We start from the raw sequence: 15,858 nt of genomic DNA on the forward strand, positions 1-15,858 counted from the left end.
GGGTCTTATCGACCGATATCCCTTAGTAACGCAGATGCAAAAATCTTCTTGAAGCTTCTTGCTTCTCGCCTTGCCCCAATTGTCTACTTCTTGGTTTCTGAAGAACAACACGGTTTTGTCCCAGGTAGGGATACGGTCGAACATATAAACACTGCCTTTGTGGCTTTTGATGGTGCAGTTCACCTGGGTCAGTGGATTGGGATGATAATGCTGGACGCTGAGAAGGCCTTCAATCGAGTTGCCTGGGGGTTTTTATGGAGTACTATGTAATCATTAGGCCTCGGTCGGAGGTTTGTCTCGGCGGTTCAGCGATTGTATTGCAATCCTTCTGCAGTTATTTAACTTAATGGTTGTACATCTGGGGTAGTCAACATCTAGTGGGGTACGCGCCAGGGCTGACTGCTTTCCCCATTACTATTTTCCCTTTACATTGAGCCGTTTATTAGGCATCTCCTTCAGAATAATTCTATCTCGCCTATTTGTTTTAATGGTATAACGTTAAAAATTGCGGCCTATGCAGACGACATTGCTGTATTTACTACTGGGCCAGAGGTGGCTATTGCTGCAATCACACAAGAGGCACAACATGTTTGCTTCCTCTCTTGCAACAAGCTCAAGTTAAACCAAATACAGTCTATTCTCAATTACGTTTCTGCATCTCCTGCACCTCAGCTTGGTGTCACTTCCACCGCTACTTACCTTGGAGTCTGTCTCAGTAGCTGTGTTGACGATTTCATGTATTTTAACTATGAACCCTTGCTCAAAACAATTACTGCAGATCTGCGGAGATGGCACTGGCTGACCCTGACTATCACCGGGAGATGAAATATAGTGAAAATGACTGTTTTGCCCACATTTCTTTATTTGTTTCGTTCAATACCTTTAAGAGTCCCAATCTCATTTTTTAAGCAACTAGACTCTGTAAATGGTAGCTTCAATTGGGGCTATCGCAGAGCTAGGAGAGCTCTTAGATATATTAAGCTGACGTATGAGCAAAGTGGGTTCCAACTCCCTGATTTTAAAACTTACTTTTGGGCTGCTTTTCTCAATCATATTCAGAGGTTACTTTTTGGACCCACGGTGGCTAAAATATGGTTTGCGTATCAGCTTACATCTGGTCTTAGCAGTGGGTTTCTTCTGTATTATATGTCAGACGCAACTATTTTAAGAGCGTTCGTTTCAAGGTAGTCAGGCACATTTATCGTATCTGGCAATATATTTGGAAATCTTTTGCTCTGCCACACTTGCATGAATATACTTACTAATGGGATGATTCTAGGCTCAAGGGCATATTCTCGGACGCCATCTGTAGAAGGTGGCAACAGAGTGGAATAATACGGCTAGGGCAGATGTATGATGAATGTGGTTTTAGGTCATTCTCCTCCTTAAAAGACGAGTTTGGGATACCCCAGAATTCATTTTTCAAGGACCTACAAGTCATAGATTAGTTCTTACAAGGGAAGGGATTGTTTGCCCTCCCCCATACTTCTGATGCACTGTGGGCTATCTTCAATACCTCTGCTCAGGGTCAGATTGGGAAAGCTTATCAGAGCTTTATGCATGCAACAGTGGATGACGGTTTGGCGATGGTAGCCAAAATCAATCATATGTTCGCAATTGGAATTAGTATGGAAGAGTTTTCTGATTCTTGGCTACAATCAATTCTGCAGTTTCTTCGATTAACTCAAAGCTGCATCAACATCGTATTATGTTCATGCTATATTACAACCCGCAGATCATCTCAAAATGGGCAACCTCCCAGGTTTCTTCAAAGTTATACTGCCCTAAGTGTAACATGTATGCTGCTGATCTTAGACATATGTTTGTTTCGTGTCCCCACCTTGCTACATTCTGGTTTGAGGTCACTTCGGTGCTGACCAGGTTATCAGGTACACTGATTCATTTAACGGAGAAAGAAAATGTTTTTCGGGTCGGTCATCAATTCAGGTTGTTTATCCAAACCTCTAGCTTCAAATATTATTATTTCTGCGCGGCTCTGTATTGCCAGTGCCTGGATTGAGGTAGCTAGTCCCAAGATTACTGACTTTTGGTTAGTACTTAGGGTTTTTTTTTTTAAATGGAACTGGCGCTAGCGAAAGCTCGGGGTCTACGGTCAAGGGTGAAATTCGGGAGGGTTTGGTTAAGCCTGCAATGGGATTAACTGCTGCTGTATGCTCAAAGTCTCTAGTATTATTAATGTTTGTCTTACTATATTTATGTTTCATTTATTTTTTATGCATTTTCATTTCATCTCACCTGGTTTCGACTAAGATTATTTATTTGACTGTCTGATATGACTCATGTCGATGTTCTAATGCTCGATAATTTAGGTTGTTTTTTCGCTCCTATTGTTTTCTGTGCTATAAATGCTTTACTGTTTTTGCTATACCTGTGACTTAAAAAACATAAAAGATTAAAATTTGTGAAGCCAGGAGTTGCTAAAAAAGAGAATAGATAAGAAACGATAAGTAAGTTAAAAAACCATATGTTAAGAAACACAGAGGAATGTTAGCGATTAGAGACAGCAGTTAACAGCCTAGCATTAAATGTGTCTTTCAGTTAACAAGAAAAGAATACCAAGAAATAGAAAAAGACTTACAGAATAGCGGAGGAAGAGTACAAACAGAAAGTGAGTAAAAATCAGGAATTAGATAACAGAAAACTATAAGAGAGAAAAGGTGTAATGTAGTGTCATTGTGAATTACAGGACGAAAATACAAAAGAAAAGAACAGATGAAATCTAGAGTTTCACCAAATAGAAGAGGGGTCAAATCTCTTGGTAGAAATGGTAGGTAAGAGTAATTAAGTGAGTTAGTAGGAAGAGTAGAGAAAAGTAACAGGTGTATTTAGACTGTTGTGATATTTCCCTTGCAGGTTTCTAAATGACAGAGACGATCTGCAGGTCGGACTGACGAGGGAGCCATCCAAGAGGATCTCTTCTTTGTTGTTTATTATTTTATCCAAATTCCCCTTCCCTTTGAGGTAAAAGTCTGGAGTCTCATTATACAGTATTGAGCTCTGGGCGGTTGCCTCGGAAGGATTCGGAAGTCAGCATCTCTGTTCCTGTGCAGTTATCAAGAGTATCCTTTTAAGATTCTGACAGAGTGAAGTGCCCAAGTTGCACTTAGCACCCGAGCAGAGATGGCGGAGGGAATAAACCTGCAAGGTTTAGGAGTTATCTTAGACACGATCCAAAAGGAGTTAAGCGCAGTTAGAGAAGAGAACCAAAATCTATGGCCGGAGTTAGTAAATAATAGGAAAGAAACAGCTGAGCTAGCACATAAACTTCGGCAGCACTTTAGTGTAGGTTCAGAGACTCAGAACCCCTTACCAGATAGTACAAATAGGATGACTACTCAAGTGATCCATTCCTTATCCCCTGTAATACCTTTAGCAGCCCCGGAGCGATTTAATGGGGACCCTCAGAAGGCGCAAATATTTATAACTCAATGCTCTCTACTCTACATGTGTCGCCCTTCAATTTTCCCTGACGCACAATCCAAGGTCGCGTTCGCTTTATCCTATTTGAGTGGAGATGTAGCAGCCTGGTCCATGCCGCTCATCACCAGAAATGATCCAATTTTGAGAAATTATGAAGAATTCAAGGAGGAGTTCTTACTAATATTCGACAGAAGAAGAATATCACAAGTCGTCGACAATGAATAGCTTGATTTAAAGCAAGGAAACCGAGACCTGGTGGGTTATCTGGCCCAATTCAACAAACTAGTAGTAGAGACAAACTGGCCGGAGAGTAAACAAGCAGCGGTGTTTTATCGTGGCTTAAGAGACGAACTCAAGGTCGCCTTGGCCGTAATTACGAATCGTCCCACCGAGATATCAGCATTGGTGGATCTAGTATTGGAGATAGACTTTCGGCAAGGTGAACAAAAGGGTGAAAAAAGGAGGGAGTTTCGACCCACGGTTCCAAGGTTTGATCGGGCTCGGCCTGAAAGTAGCCGAACCAATGAGGTTTCCTCAGGGGTGGAGCCCATGCAAATCGGAACTATCCGAGGACCTTTGTCAAAAGAAGAAAAAGAAAAAAGAAGGACAGGAAATCTGTGCATGTACTGTGGGAATGGTGGCCATTTTGTCAGGAACTGCCCTAAGAAGCCTAAGACTATCTACAAGCCGAAGGAAAACTAGTTGCACTGCCTGTTGGAGGAGTTGAACCGGTAGGTGCGATATTAGAGAACACTCCTGAGGAACATCGAGTGGCCATTACCCTACAGTCGGCAGCCCAACATCTAAATTTATCAATGGAAGTAAAATTTCGACAAATCACCTTGTCAGGTGTGTCGGTAATGATAGATTCTGGCTCCACTGGGAACTTTTGCGATCTGAGATTTGCTCGTAAGGTGGGAATACAGCCGATAATGAAGAATAAAAGTGAACCAGTCAGAGCTGTGGATGGAACAAATCTGTCATCCGGTCCCATAGTAAGTCACACTGAGGTGATCCAGCTCGTCTCTGATAGTGGTCATGAAGAAAGAATTCAGTTTAATTTGATAGACGCTCCTCAGTTTGAATTGATCCTGGGCCTTCCTTGGCTCACTGAGCACAACCCCACCATCGATTGGAGTAATCGAACGATCAAAATTAACTCGAAATACTGTTTGGAAAACTGTTTTGAACATAAGGAAAGAGAAATTGAGATTGAAGTCAGCCCATCTCATTCCTTAAGTCGACTGGAAGGTTCAATATGCGTAATCAGCGCTCAAGCGATTCCCGAAGAATACTCAGAGTTCCATGAAGTTTTTAACGAGGCGGAAGCGGAACAATTGCCCCCACACAGGGATTATGACTGCAAGATAGAGATCGAACCTGGATCCAACTTGCCCTGTAGTCGGGTATATGCCTTGACGGAGAAGGAACATCGTCACCTCAAAGAGTATTTAGACAGATATCTAGCCAATGGATTCATTCGACCTTCCCAATCCCCAGTGTCGTCGCCCTTATTCTTCGTGCCGAAGAAGGAAGGAGACTTGAGAACCTGCATTGATTATAGAGCCATCAATAGAATCACCAAGAAAAACAGGTACCCTTTGCCCCTGAGATCGGTTTTATTAGATCAAGTGAAAGGGGCTCGAGTATATACAAAACTCGATTTAAGGGGAGCCTACCACTTGGTCAGGATGGGAGAGGGCGACGAGTGGAAGTTTTGGTTTATTCGAATATCAAGTCATGCCCTATGGACTTTGTAATGCCCCGGCGTCTTTTCAACATTTCATTAATGATGTACTGAAGGAATTCATTGACCAATGTGCCATCGTGTACATTGATGACATTTTGATTTACTCTGCTGATCCTGAAAGACACACGGAACAGGTCAAGGGAGTTTTGAGGAAGCTGAAGGAAAACAGACTATTTGTAAAATTAGAGAAATGTGCTTTTAATGTAACCCAAGTGGAGTTTTTGGGTTTTGTAATTTCACCAAAAGGAATACTTATGGACCAACGAAAGATTGAAGCGGTTGTCAAGTGGAAGTCTCCAGAGAGTGTGAAGGAGGTTCAAAGTTTTATTGGGTTCACCAATTTTTATCGCAGATTCATCAGCGAGTTTTCTCACAAAATCTTACCGCTTACCAAATTGCTGAGGAAAGGTATTCCATTCAACTGGACCCAAGAGGCTGAGGAGGCATTTAACTCTTTGAAGCAGAACTTCACTACGGCCCCAATTCTACAACATGCTGATCCTAACGAACCTTTTTACGTAGAAACTGATGCTTCAGATCAAGCGGTAGGAGGAGTCCTTTCGCAGCGAAACAAGGTAACGGGACAATTGCATCCAGTGGCGTACAGGTCGAGGAAATTATCCCCCGCTGAGTGCAATTACACCATTACTGAGAAGGAGTTGTTGGCGATAAAAGACGCTTTCAAGGAATGGAGGCATCACCTCATGGGGGCCCAACATCAAGTCACAGTCTTTACTGATCATCGGAATCTAAAATTCTTGAAGACAGCTAGGACACTGACTCCTCGGCAGCTGAGATGGTCACAGTATTTTGCTGACTACGATTTTATAATAACCTTCCGACCAGGAGCGCAGAATGGTAAGGCGGATGCCTTGTCCAGAATTGATACCGAGAAAAAGAAAACACCTTTGGAGAATCAATCCATCATCCCCAGAGAGAAAATCATTGGAGCCACCACTTCGGTGGATTTGGAAACTAGTATTTTGGAGGTAATGACACCAGAAGAAATGGAGGCTTGGACTAGAGAAGAAGAAGGAAGAAAGGTCGTAGGTCAAATCCCCTACTATCAGGAAAGTCTGTATATCCCTACCAAAGAGTTGCAGTTAAAGGTCATGCAAGAAAATCACGATGTGAAGTTGGCTGGTCATAAGGGAGAAGCAAAAACCAAGGAACTAATTAAGTGGCATTACTGGTGGCCAGAGATGAACAAGGATATTGAGGACTATGTAAAGACTTGCGAGATCTGTGCACAGGGAAAATCTGAACGGCAAGCTCCGAAGGGTTTCCTTCAACCCCTGCCAACACCTCCTCATCCTTGGCACACAATAATATTAGACCTTATCACATACTTACCACTTAGTAGGGGCTACAATACTATTTTGGTAGTGGTAGACACCTTTACAAAGATGGCACATTTCTCGGCATTGAAGGGAATCCCATCTGCTAAACAGCTAGCCTTACACCTTAGCACAGACATAGTAAAGATACACGGAATACCCAAGATTGTAATCTCAGATAGGGGCACACAATTTATTTCCCATTTTTGGAAATCCTTTATGGAGAATTTAGGAATCGAAGCAAGATACTCTACTAGTTACCATCCTGAGACTGATGGCCAAACAGAACGAGTCAACCAAGAGTTGGAAAAGTACCTACGATTGTTTCTGTTGAAACAGGAGGGAGACTGGGTGGAGTATTTGTGGGCAGCAGAGTTCGCCCACAATAATGCCAAAAATGTCTCTACAGGGTTCTCTCCCTTTTATATGAACTATGGAAGACATCCAAATTCAACCCTTAGACAGGTAGACTTAAGTGTCCCGGCAGTTCAGGATATGCTGACTAATTTAGATCAAGTACATCAAGATGACAGGGAAAGGCTTCAGAAAGCAAAAGAAAAATACAAGGGTTATGCTGATAAAAAGAGGCGAGAAGGTCCTAAACTAGTGAAGGGAGATAAAATGTGGCTAAATACCAAAAATCTTAGGCTGAAAGGAAATCGGAAGTTCCAACCACGCTTTATTGGCCCATATCCAGTAGAGAAACAGATAAATCCAGTTTCTTACAAGCTCATCTTACCAGCTAGACTTAAGGTTCATCCAGTATTCCACGTTTCATTGTTGAAGAAGGCCCCGAGCAATTTACGGAAGACATTACCACCAAAACCAGTCAATCTAGAGACATTAACCGAGTATGTAGTCAAGGAAATCTTAGACTCCAGAAATTCAAAAGGGAAATTGTTCTATCTCATTGATTGGAAAGGTTATGGGCCAGAAGAGCGATCCTGGGAATGTGAGAAGGATGTTCATGCTCCCAGATTGGTCAAATCCTTTCATCGACGCTTCCCCACAAAACCACGGGGGAAAGCTTCGGCCTTGTTGGGGGGTACTGTCAGGACTCCTAATTTACAAGCAGCAACCACTGTCTGTGTCAGGAATTGTCAGACAAAGAAGAAGCCTGAAGTTGGTTCCTGGTCCGCGTTTTGGAGCACCCGGAATCTCAAGATGGCCGCTGGTTGGTGCCACGGTCAGCAGTCTAGTGTCTGAAGCCTTTACGACCGAATTCAGGTGAGGCGCGAGAGAATGAAGAACTGCGCACTTCACCAACGGAAATTCACGGAGAAGAAGCATATCTGAAGTTCGGCGGTAGTTAGTTCAGGGAAAGCTTAGTTAGGGATTAAGAGTCTTCAGAGTTATTTTAGAATCACTTGTGTCCTACGTCAATACCGAGTTAAGCACGAAACTAGGGAGAAAAAACGAAGTATTTGCCTGAGCGCCTCTTGAACACGGCGAAGTCAATCTGCGTGTCCGCGAAGAAGGAAGTTCGGCGGCGGCAGTACCAGAACAGGAGCTCTGCGAATCGTGTCTGGAGAAAGAAGGAGAGAGATAAGTGACATTGGAAAAAGATTAATAGACATTGATAAAATCGTATAACGAAAGAGAAATACCTTGTTAAACGTGATACATACAGTACAGTGTTCTACATGATGTTCTGGGCAGTTGAGAACAGGGACCTAAGAGAGAACATAAGAAGACAGAATTTGTGAAGCCAGGAGTTGCTAAAAAAGAGAATAGATAAGAAACGATAAGTAAGTTAAAAAACCATATGTTAAGAAACACAGAGGAATGTTAGCGATTAGAGACAGCAGTTAACAGCCTAGCATTAAATGTGTCTTTCAGTTAACAAGAAAAGAATACCAAGAAATAGAAAAAGACTTACAGAATAGCGGAGGAAGATTACAAACAGAAAGTGAGTAAAAATCAGGAATTAGATAACAGAAAACTATAAGAGAGAAAAGGTGTAATGTAGTGTCATTGGGAATTACAGGACGAAAATACAAAAGAAAAGAACAGATGAAATCTAGAGTTTCACCAAATAGAAGAGGGGTCAAATCTCTTTGTAGAAATGGTAGGTAAGAGTAATTAAGTGAGTTAGTAGGAGAGTAGAGAAAAGTAACAGGTGTATTTAGACTGTTGTGATATTTCCCTTGCAGGTTTCTAAATGACAGAGACGGTCTGCAGGTCGGACTGACGAGGGAGCCATCCAAGAGGATCTCTTCTTTGTTGTTTATTATTTTATCCAAATTCCCCTTCCCTTTGAGGTAAAAGTCTGGAGTCTCATTATACAGTATTGAGCTCTGGGCGGTTGCCTCGGAAGGATTCGGAAGTCAGCATCTCTGTTCCTGTGAAGTTATCAAGAGTATCCTTTTAAGCTTCTGACAACTATCCATGCAGTTCCTAACCACCTACACAGTACTGATTCACTCCTCCAATTACCCAGGCAGTACACATGCAGTCCAGCAATCACACTGTAACTCTCTGTGCACTCCAGTAATCATACAACCTGTACCATGTACTTATCTAATCACTGCGCAAAAACCCAAGCACTTATAAATTCAATATAACAACACTGAGACGATTAGGGTACTCCATTCGTGTGCACAGCGGGAAATCACTATAATCATTCACTCTTGATATGTCCAATTCTGAGGTTGACGCTCACTTGTAGCAGCCCTTGTCAACAAAGCTACTTAAAATATTTAAATCAACAACATCACAAGGAGCATCTAAGTATAATTTCACTGTATACAAGCATTAAATCATGCAATTTGTTTAGGCATCCAAAAAAGTTCCAAACAGGCTTCCTTCATCAATTATATTGAGTTCTTTAATTGCTTTGGTTTTACTTCATTCGATGAAAAAAATGTCCACAGTACAGATGTTTCATACGATATTCGCAAAACAATAGTTGCTTGGCTTGAAACAAAATTCGTCAGCTACAGCCTACGCGTTTCATCCCATCCGGTACATCATCAGGGCTTATATTCCATATAGATGTGAATATATCAGTCCAATCACAAGACACATTTTCTTATTTTAATCTTCTTAATGTCCAAAATAAATTTCAGCAATGTCTTATCTAAGTTCAGGAAGGCCACCGCAGCTACTGTTCAAAGATTCCTTTGTCTCCCTAGTTAGCTGCCTAGATTCCAATAAATGTAACTTTTAATATGCGTCCAATTCAAATTTATTCCGCCAACTTAATTTACTCCAATCTTGCTCCTGCCACAGTAGCCTTCCAATTCTTCCCGTCTTAGCAGAACATCCTTCAGTCTCGACAGCCGGTCCGATAATTCCAGCCGTCAACTTTTTTTGGATGCTTAAACAAATTGCACGATTTCATGCTTGGATACAGTGAAATTATACTTAGATGCTCCTTGGGGTGTTGTTGATTTAAACACTTATAAATTCACAACGCTGTCAACTTGCAGCACTCTAAGTATCCACTCACTATCCATGTACTTGTACTATGACTCAGGCATTAAGATATCCAGTGCTACAATCAAATGTACACTCTTCATGCAGTCCCCTAACCACCTTCACACTACTGATGCAATCCTCCAATTAACCAGGTAGTACCCATGCAGTCCAGCAATCACATTGCCACTCACTGTGCACTCCTCTAGTCATCCAGCCAGTACCATGTTCTTATCTAATCACTGCGCCAAAACCTAAGCACTGATAAATTCACCATGCTGTCAACTTGCAGCACTCTAAGCAGTGATGATTTCTAGCTGCTGAACATACAGCGTCAACTCATTGCTCTCCACAGCATAAAATGGCATTGCATTTTATACAATGCTGTTTGAGCGTCGCAAAGTCTGAATAAATATCCTGACCGCGAGATGCAGAGAGGTTGAGCTTCCAGAAGTACTGACACCAGCTCCCTGGTCAGTTTGTGATGTGGCCTCTTTAGCTCGTCGCAGTTGTTCTCTTACAAGTTGTCTGGGATTTATAGTCTGCAGATGTTTATACATACTAGAAGTGCCATATGAGTACTTTTTCTCCATGCCTCTTGATAAAACTCTCTGACACAGCATGCAGCTCACCTTCTTTGCTTTCAATTTTCTTTCTCCCTCCGGAATTGTAAACAATTTCTAAACAATAGACTCTGTTTTTTGGGGGGGAGGTGGAACCACATTTTTTTATCAGATGGAAGGTCTACTGGTGTATTAGATGAAGCCATTGCAGAAACAGCAAAACACTATTGCTCCAAAAACACAGCAAGAATATCAGGAATATCCTTTGGCGTGGTGGAAAGATATTGATATGAATTAAGAAGTTTATTTTGGATATTCTTACTGCAAATCATTTAGACTATAGAGAAGAAATAAAGAATTGCTGATTAAATTATCGTTTCTGTTCTTTGATATTGTATTTAGAAAATTCTCTTAGAAAGAACCATTTTAAATATTTGATAATTGTATTATATGCCCTGTTATTGAGGATGTTTACTTTAGTAAATGTGAAGACATGGTTGACTTTGTTGTAAATATATTGGAAACACACTTTTCTTTTTTTAACAATCTTATTGATTTTATTTTTTTGCCCAATGTTATATGATGAGTAACATTGAAATCACTATCTATGGTGAAATTCAATTGATTCTGAAAACAGCAAAAAAGGCAAACTAGATATGTTAGGCCCGATTCACAGAATGGACCAAATCTTAAACTTAATACTATTTTGGTATTCACAGAATGCACTTATTACTTTCGGGATTCACAGAATGAACGTACTACTTTCGGGATTCACAGAATGAACTTACTACTTTCGGTATTCACAGAATGAACTTCCGACTACTAGCTTTACGTCCGCCGCCGGGCCGTAATTTCTGCCTCCGGGCCAGATTTTATGGCACTTTGGCAAAATGTACGGTTCCGGCACGCAATTTACGAAATAGTGCGGTAATTTACAATTCAGGGCCGGAAATTCCAATTACGGGCTGGAAGATACAAATTTTGACAGTTGATCATGTTAGCCAAGGGTAAACACCTGTTCAAGTGCCTACCATCCCCCACCATTGATCAGCTGACACACTGTAGCCAATCCCAGCCCACCAACATGGATAAATGCAGAGTAGACACAAACAAACCTTTTCAGGATGTCACTGAATGTGTTCGTAGCACTGCTCCTTGCCATGCGGCAAAACTACTTGAGGAGGAGAGCAGAGAGGATTTTCAGGCAGAGGATCAACCTGTTTGGAATGACCAGCCAGGATGTAAGGGCCAGGTACCATTTCCCACCAGAAGTCATCTTGGATATGGTCTGTGAGTGGGATCAGGAACTTGATTCTGTGATCTGCTGCTCACATGCAATACCAGCATACCTCAAGATCCATTCTGCCCTACACTTCTTTGCCACTGGGTTTTTCCAAAGGGTCACCAGTGACCTTGTGGGCATTTCCCAGGTGAGACAGCTGCGGTGCCTGCATCAGGTACTGAGATGCATCACTGCTAGAGCCCCCAACTACATACAAATGCCACATACACTGGCCATGAGACAAACGGCAGCAAGAGATTTTTATCTCCTTACCCAATTCCCACGTGTGCTGGGTGCAATTGACTGCAACCATGTGGCCCTTCAGCCACCCCGCCACATTGCACACATCTTCTGCAACAGACACAGATGGTATTCCATCAATGTGCAAGCTGTCTGTGATGCCAGTGGGAGGTTCATCGACGTGCATGCAGTTTTCCCAGGCAGTACGCATGACAGCTTCATATTCTGCATGTCACCTCTTTCCCGGCGTATGGCTGCAGGAGAATTTGGCAACATATGGCTACTGGGTAAGTACCAAGCACTAAAAATTAGTGATATGTGCCATTGAAATGTCTGAATGCCTCCCAATATTAACCATTGCACAATGAGAATCATGGCCCAACAGACACTGCATGTATGATTGTAAATATCATGTTCTGTGCAAGTCAAAAAGGGAAATGTTAACAACTGCCCTTTCTTCCCTCCTCAGGCGACCCTGGCTATGTACTCTCCCCACATCTCCTCACCCCTTACAGGCGTGCAAACACTGTACCTCAGCGTAGGTACAATAGGGCACACATACGGACTCGAGGCATCATAGAGCGCACTTTTGGGCTGTTGAAGTCGCAATTCAGATGTCTCCACCGTACAGGGGGTGTGCTGCAGTACTCCCCAGAAGTCGTGTGGAAGATTATATAAGCCTGTTCTGTTTTGCACAACATTGCTTTAACGCATGGCTTACACATGCCTCTGGAACCTCGGCTAGCTCTGAATCTGGGAAACCAGGCCGTTGCACATGACCAACAGCAGGGCGCGCAAGTCCGTGAACAGCTCGTTGCCACATTTTTCACATGAGCAACCTGTAGTGTCATGGACAAAATGTGGTTTGCTGTCTGTTGTCAATGATGAAACTTGGATAGACACAACAGTGTCAATAAATCCCACCCTGAGACGGGTTTGCAAGCCACACCAACTGCATGCAAATCACAGCCGCTGACAGTAGTCAAAAGGTGGAGTGTGCTCAGGTCATGTGCCCATGTCAGCGATCAGTGTAGTGGACATCCCTAAAACCAACTAATCACGCTGATGACAATCAATACATGGCCTGAGAGACATACCTGGACCACATAAGGATGGGTCACCAATTCACAAAAGGTTGCATACTTAGACCTGTGACCTCAACAGATTTGACTCCACCACAAATGATGGGCCCTGAATGTGAGTGATGATGTCATGGGAGAATCAGGCACCATGGGGCAGATTTACAATAACTGGTGCATCCCTGCATATCAGCAGGGATGCCCCAGTTATTGTGATTCACAGCAGATACCCCTAGCGCCATCATGGATGCGCTGCATTTACAATGTGGCGCGCCATGGGGCAAGTATAGACAGAAGTGTGATGCATACGCTGCCATAAAGGTGAAGCACTGCTGGAGTTGCATTGCAAGGGCAATGCAGCTCCAGCAAGACAAGCGTTGACCCTATGCCTAACATGCTGCGTCAATCCTTACGCCTTCAACAAGCAGGCGCAGGGTTCTGACTCAGCATGGCCATCAAAGTGACTGAGTGAAATATTTTAGATTTCACTCTGCCACTTCTAGGAGGCGTTCCTGTGCTGGAACCCCCCCTGCGCATGAACGCTCAACCTGGGCCTGACAACACAACACATTTCCCAGATGCGTCACATTGAAAATAAACCACAGCATGGCGTTGGCTTTGCGCTGCCGCTGCATCACAAAAGTGACGCAACTGTGGCGCAAATGTGGCATACAGGGCTCGTAAATCTGCCCCCATGTGTCTGTGACATATCCACACTGCTCCACACCAATGTTACATAACATCACACAACTCTGATACTGAGCACTCAATATGGACAACATGTCCCATAATGCAAAGTATTAGAAAATGAAACTGGGGTCTGATGTTATGTCAGCCCCCCCTGCCTGTGCATAAAGGTCATGAAATGATCTGTTCCCCCTTTAGATACATATTCATGATTCACACCTGCACTGTCATTTCACTATTTAATACACTGTAGTGTAGTTCCTATATTCCCAATAGGCTCTGCGCATTGGAATAATATAATCAGCAGTGTAGACGTAGGACTGAGGTCATCTAGGTCTCTACTGACTATATTAAACTTAATTAGTTTTGCCAGCTAGCTCAGAGGTCACTAGAAACTTTCTTGAATGTTCAGGAAATAGTTAACTCTCCTGATTTAGACAAGAAGGGAATAGTTTCAGACAACCGCATAAACATGACAACTTTGCTCCCTCAGAATAAAGAGTATACCTCTAGAGTCGTGTGAAAACAATAGACAGTAATTTCACTCAGTCAATCATGCATACTTAGTTTCACCAGAGTGCAGAGAAATAGAGAGACGGGCGTTTTCAATAAAAGGTGTTATTTATTGAGCAGTCTTCTTTCTCATGCAAGAGAAGTGAGTTGCCACTATTGCAATACTTATCATGAAGTATAGTGCGTACAGTAAAAGGAGTATTATGAAATAATACTGTAAAAGCATTGATATGGTTTCTTAGCCATATGATACTTTAAAATGGATAAAATATATACATACATAAAAACATTGACTAACGTACTCAACTGGTGATTCTAAGATACGCCTACCCTGGTGTACCTGACCTAAGCCTAATACGTGGGAAGGAGTAAGTAAGTTGCAGTTTAAGTTAAGTTGGTTTTTGCAAAGGAATCTGAATCGAGAATTCTCTTAAGGGTTTAGTCAGCTCCGTACCTTGGTAATAGAATGTAGGAGGTCTTGTATCTCTCTCTCAGGACTCGATCTCCCAGCAACCCGCAAGGGTGACTGGAAACACCGGAGCTGGATTTTCTCGGCTGGAGAAAAAGATAGCGTCTTTCTCAGATCGTCAAAAAGGGAGGGGCGGCTTCCTTCGGCTCTCGCCTCAGCTGGGCTTCGAGTAAGTAGATAGTCGCTCTTCTCCAAACCACTGTGTGTTTGCTTAAGGCAACGTTGGTATATTTATACCTGGAAGGTGCCGGGTTTGACGTAAGGTTGGACATAATACGTCACTAAGAACTGACAGTTCTTTCTGGACTCCAGAAAACAAAAGCAGGGGGATTTCCCGGGCTGCTGGAAGCTTGGTTTGTTTAAAGAACGCATTGTACTTTCTAGGAGTCTATGGGAGTAGCCTAGCCGTATTTGGACTGCATGGGCTATTACTAAATATGGATATGATTCTTATGCCTTTATAAGGATATTATTTGTTATAACCACATAAGGGCATAAATCAGGAATATCGAATTAGGATCCTGGATAGAATCACAACACCCACTCCACGTATTAATGTCCATCATTACTAAAAACTAAGAAATATTAAACATATAACGATGCATGTGTGTTTTCCAACCCACCCCAAAATACATAATTCCCATTTGAAATGGTGTATGGTTAATACACGAAAATGAGCATTGGTACTGTACATTTTTCAAGCAGTGGTATCATTCAGTTAAATGCATATATATATCAGCTGAATGAATTGCGAAAATTACACATGAAATGGCTCTGTATACAGAAAAGAAGGTTGAGGCCATTTCATCACATATTTATATAATACTGTACATGTGCTAGAGGATGAGGTAAAATATTGTCTCTAGTTATCCTAAACATAGAAGCTCTGTTCTTTAACCACTTGGATGCTAAGGCCCTTGCAAATTCCTCATGTATTTTCCATTGAAATCAATGGAAACTCCATGACGAGCTGAGCTCGTCATGAGCGTCGAAGGGGTTAAGAATAGTTCTACTTTAAGCAGAGTATCATGTGCCAGAAAAAATTAGTTCCAATTGTTTTCAGTAGCTGTGTTTATCAAA

This window comes from Lissotriton helveticus, chromosome 7 (genome assembly GCF_964261635.1).
Source record: "Lissotriton helveticus chromosome 7, aLisHel1.1, whole genome shotgun sequence".
Classification (NCBI taxonomy): domain Eukaryota; kingdom Metazoa; phylum Chordata; class Amphibia; order Caudata; family Salamandridae; genus Lissotriton; species Lissotriton helveticus.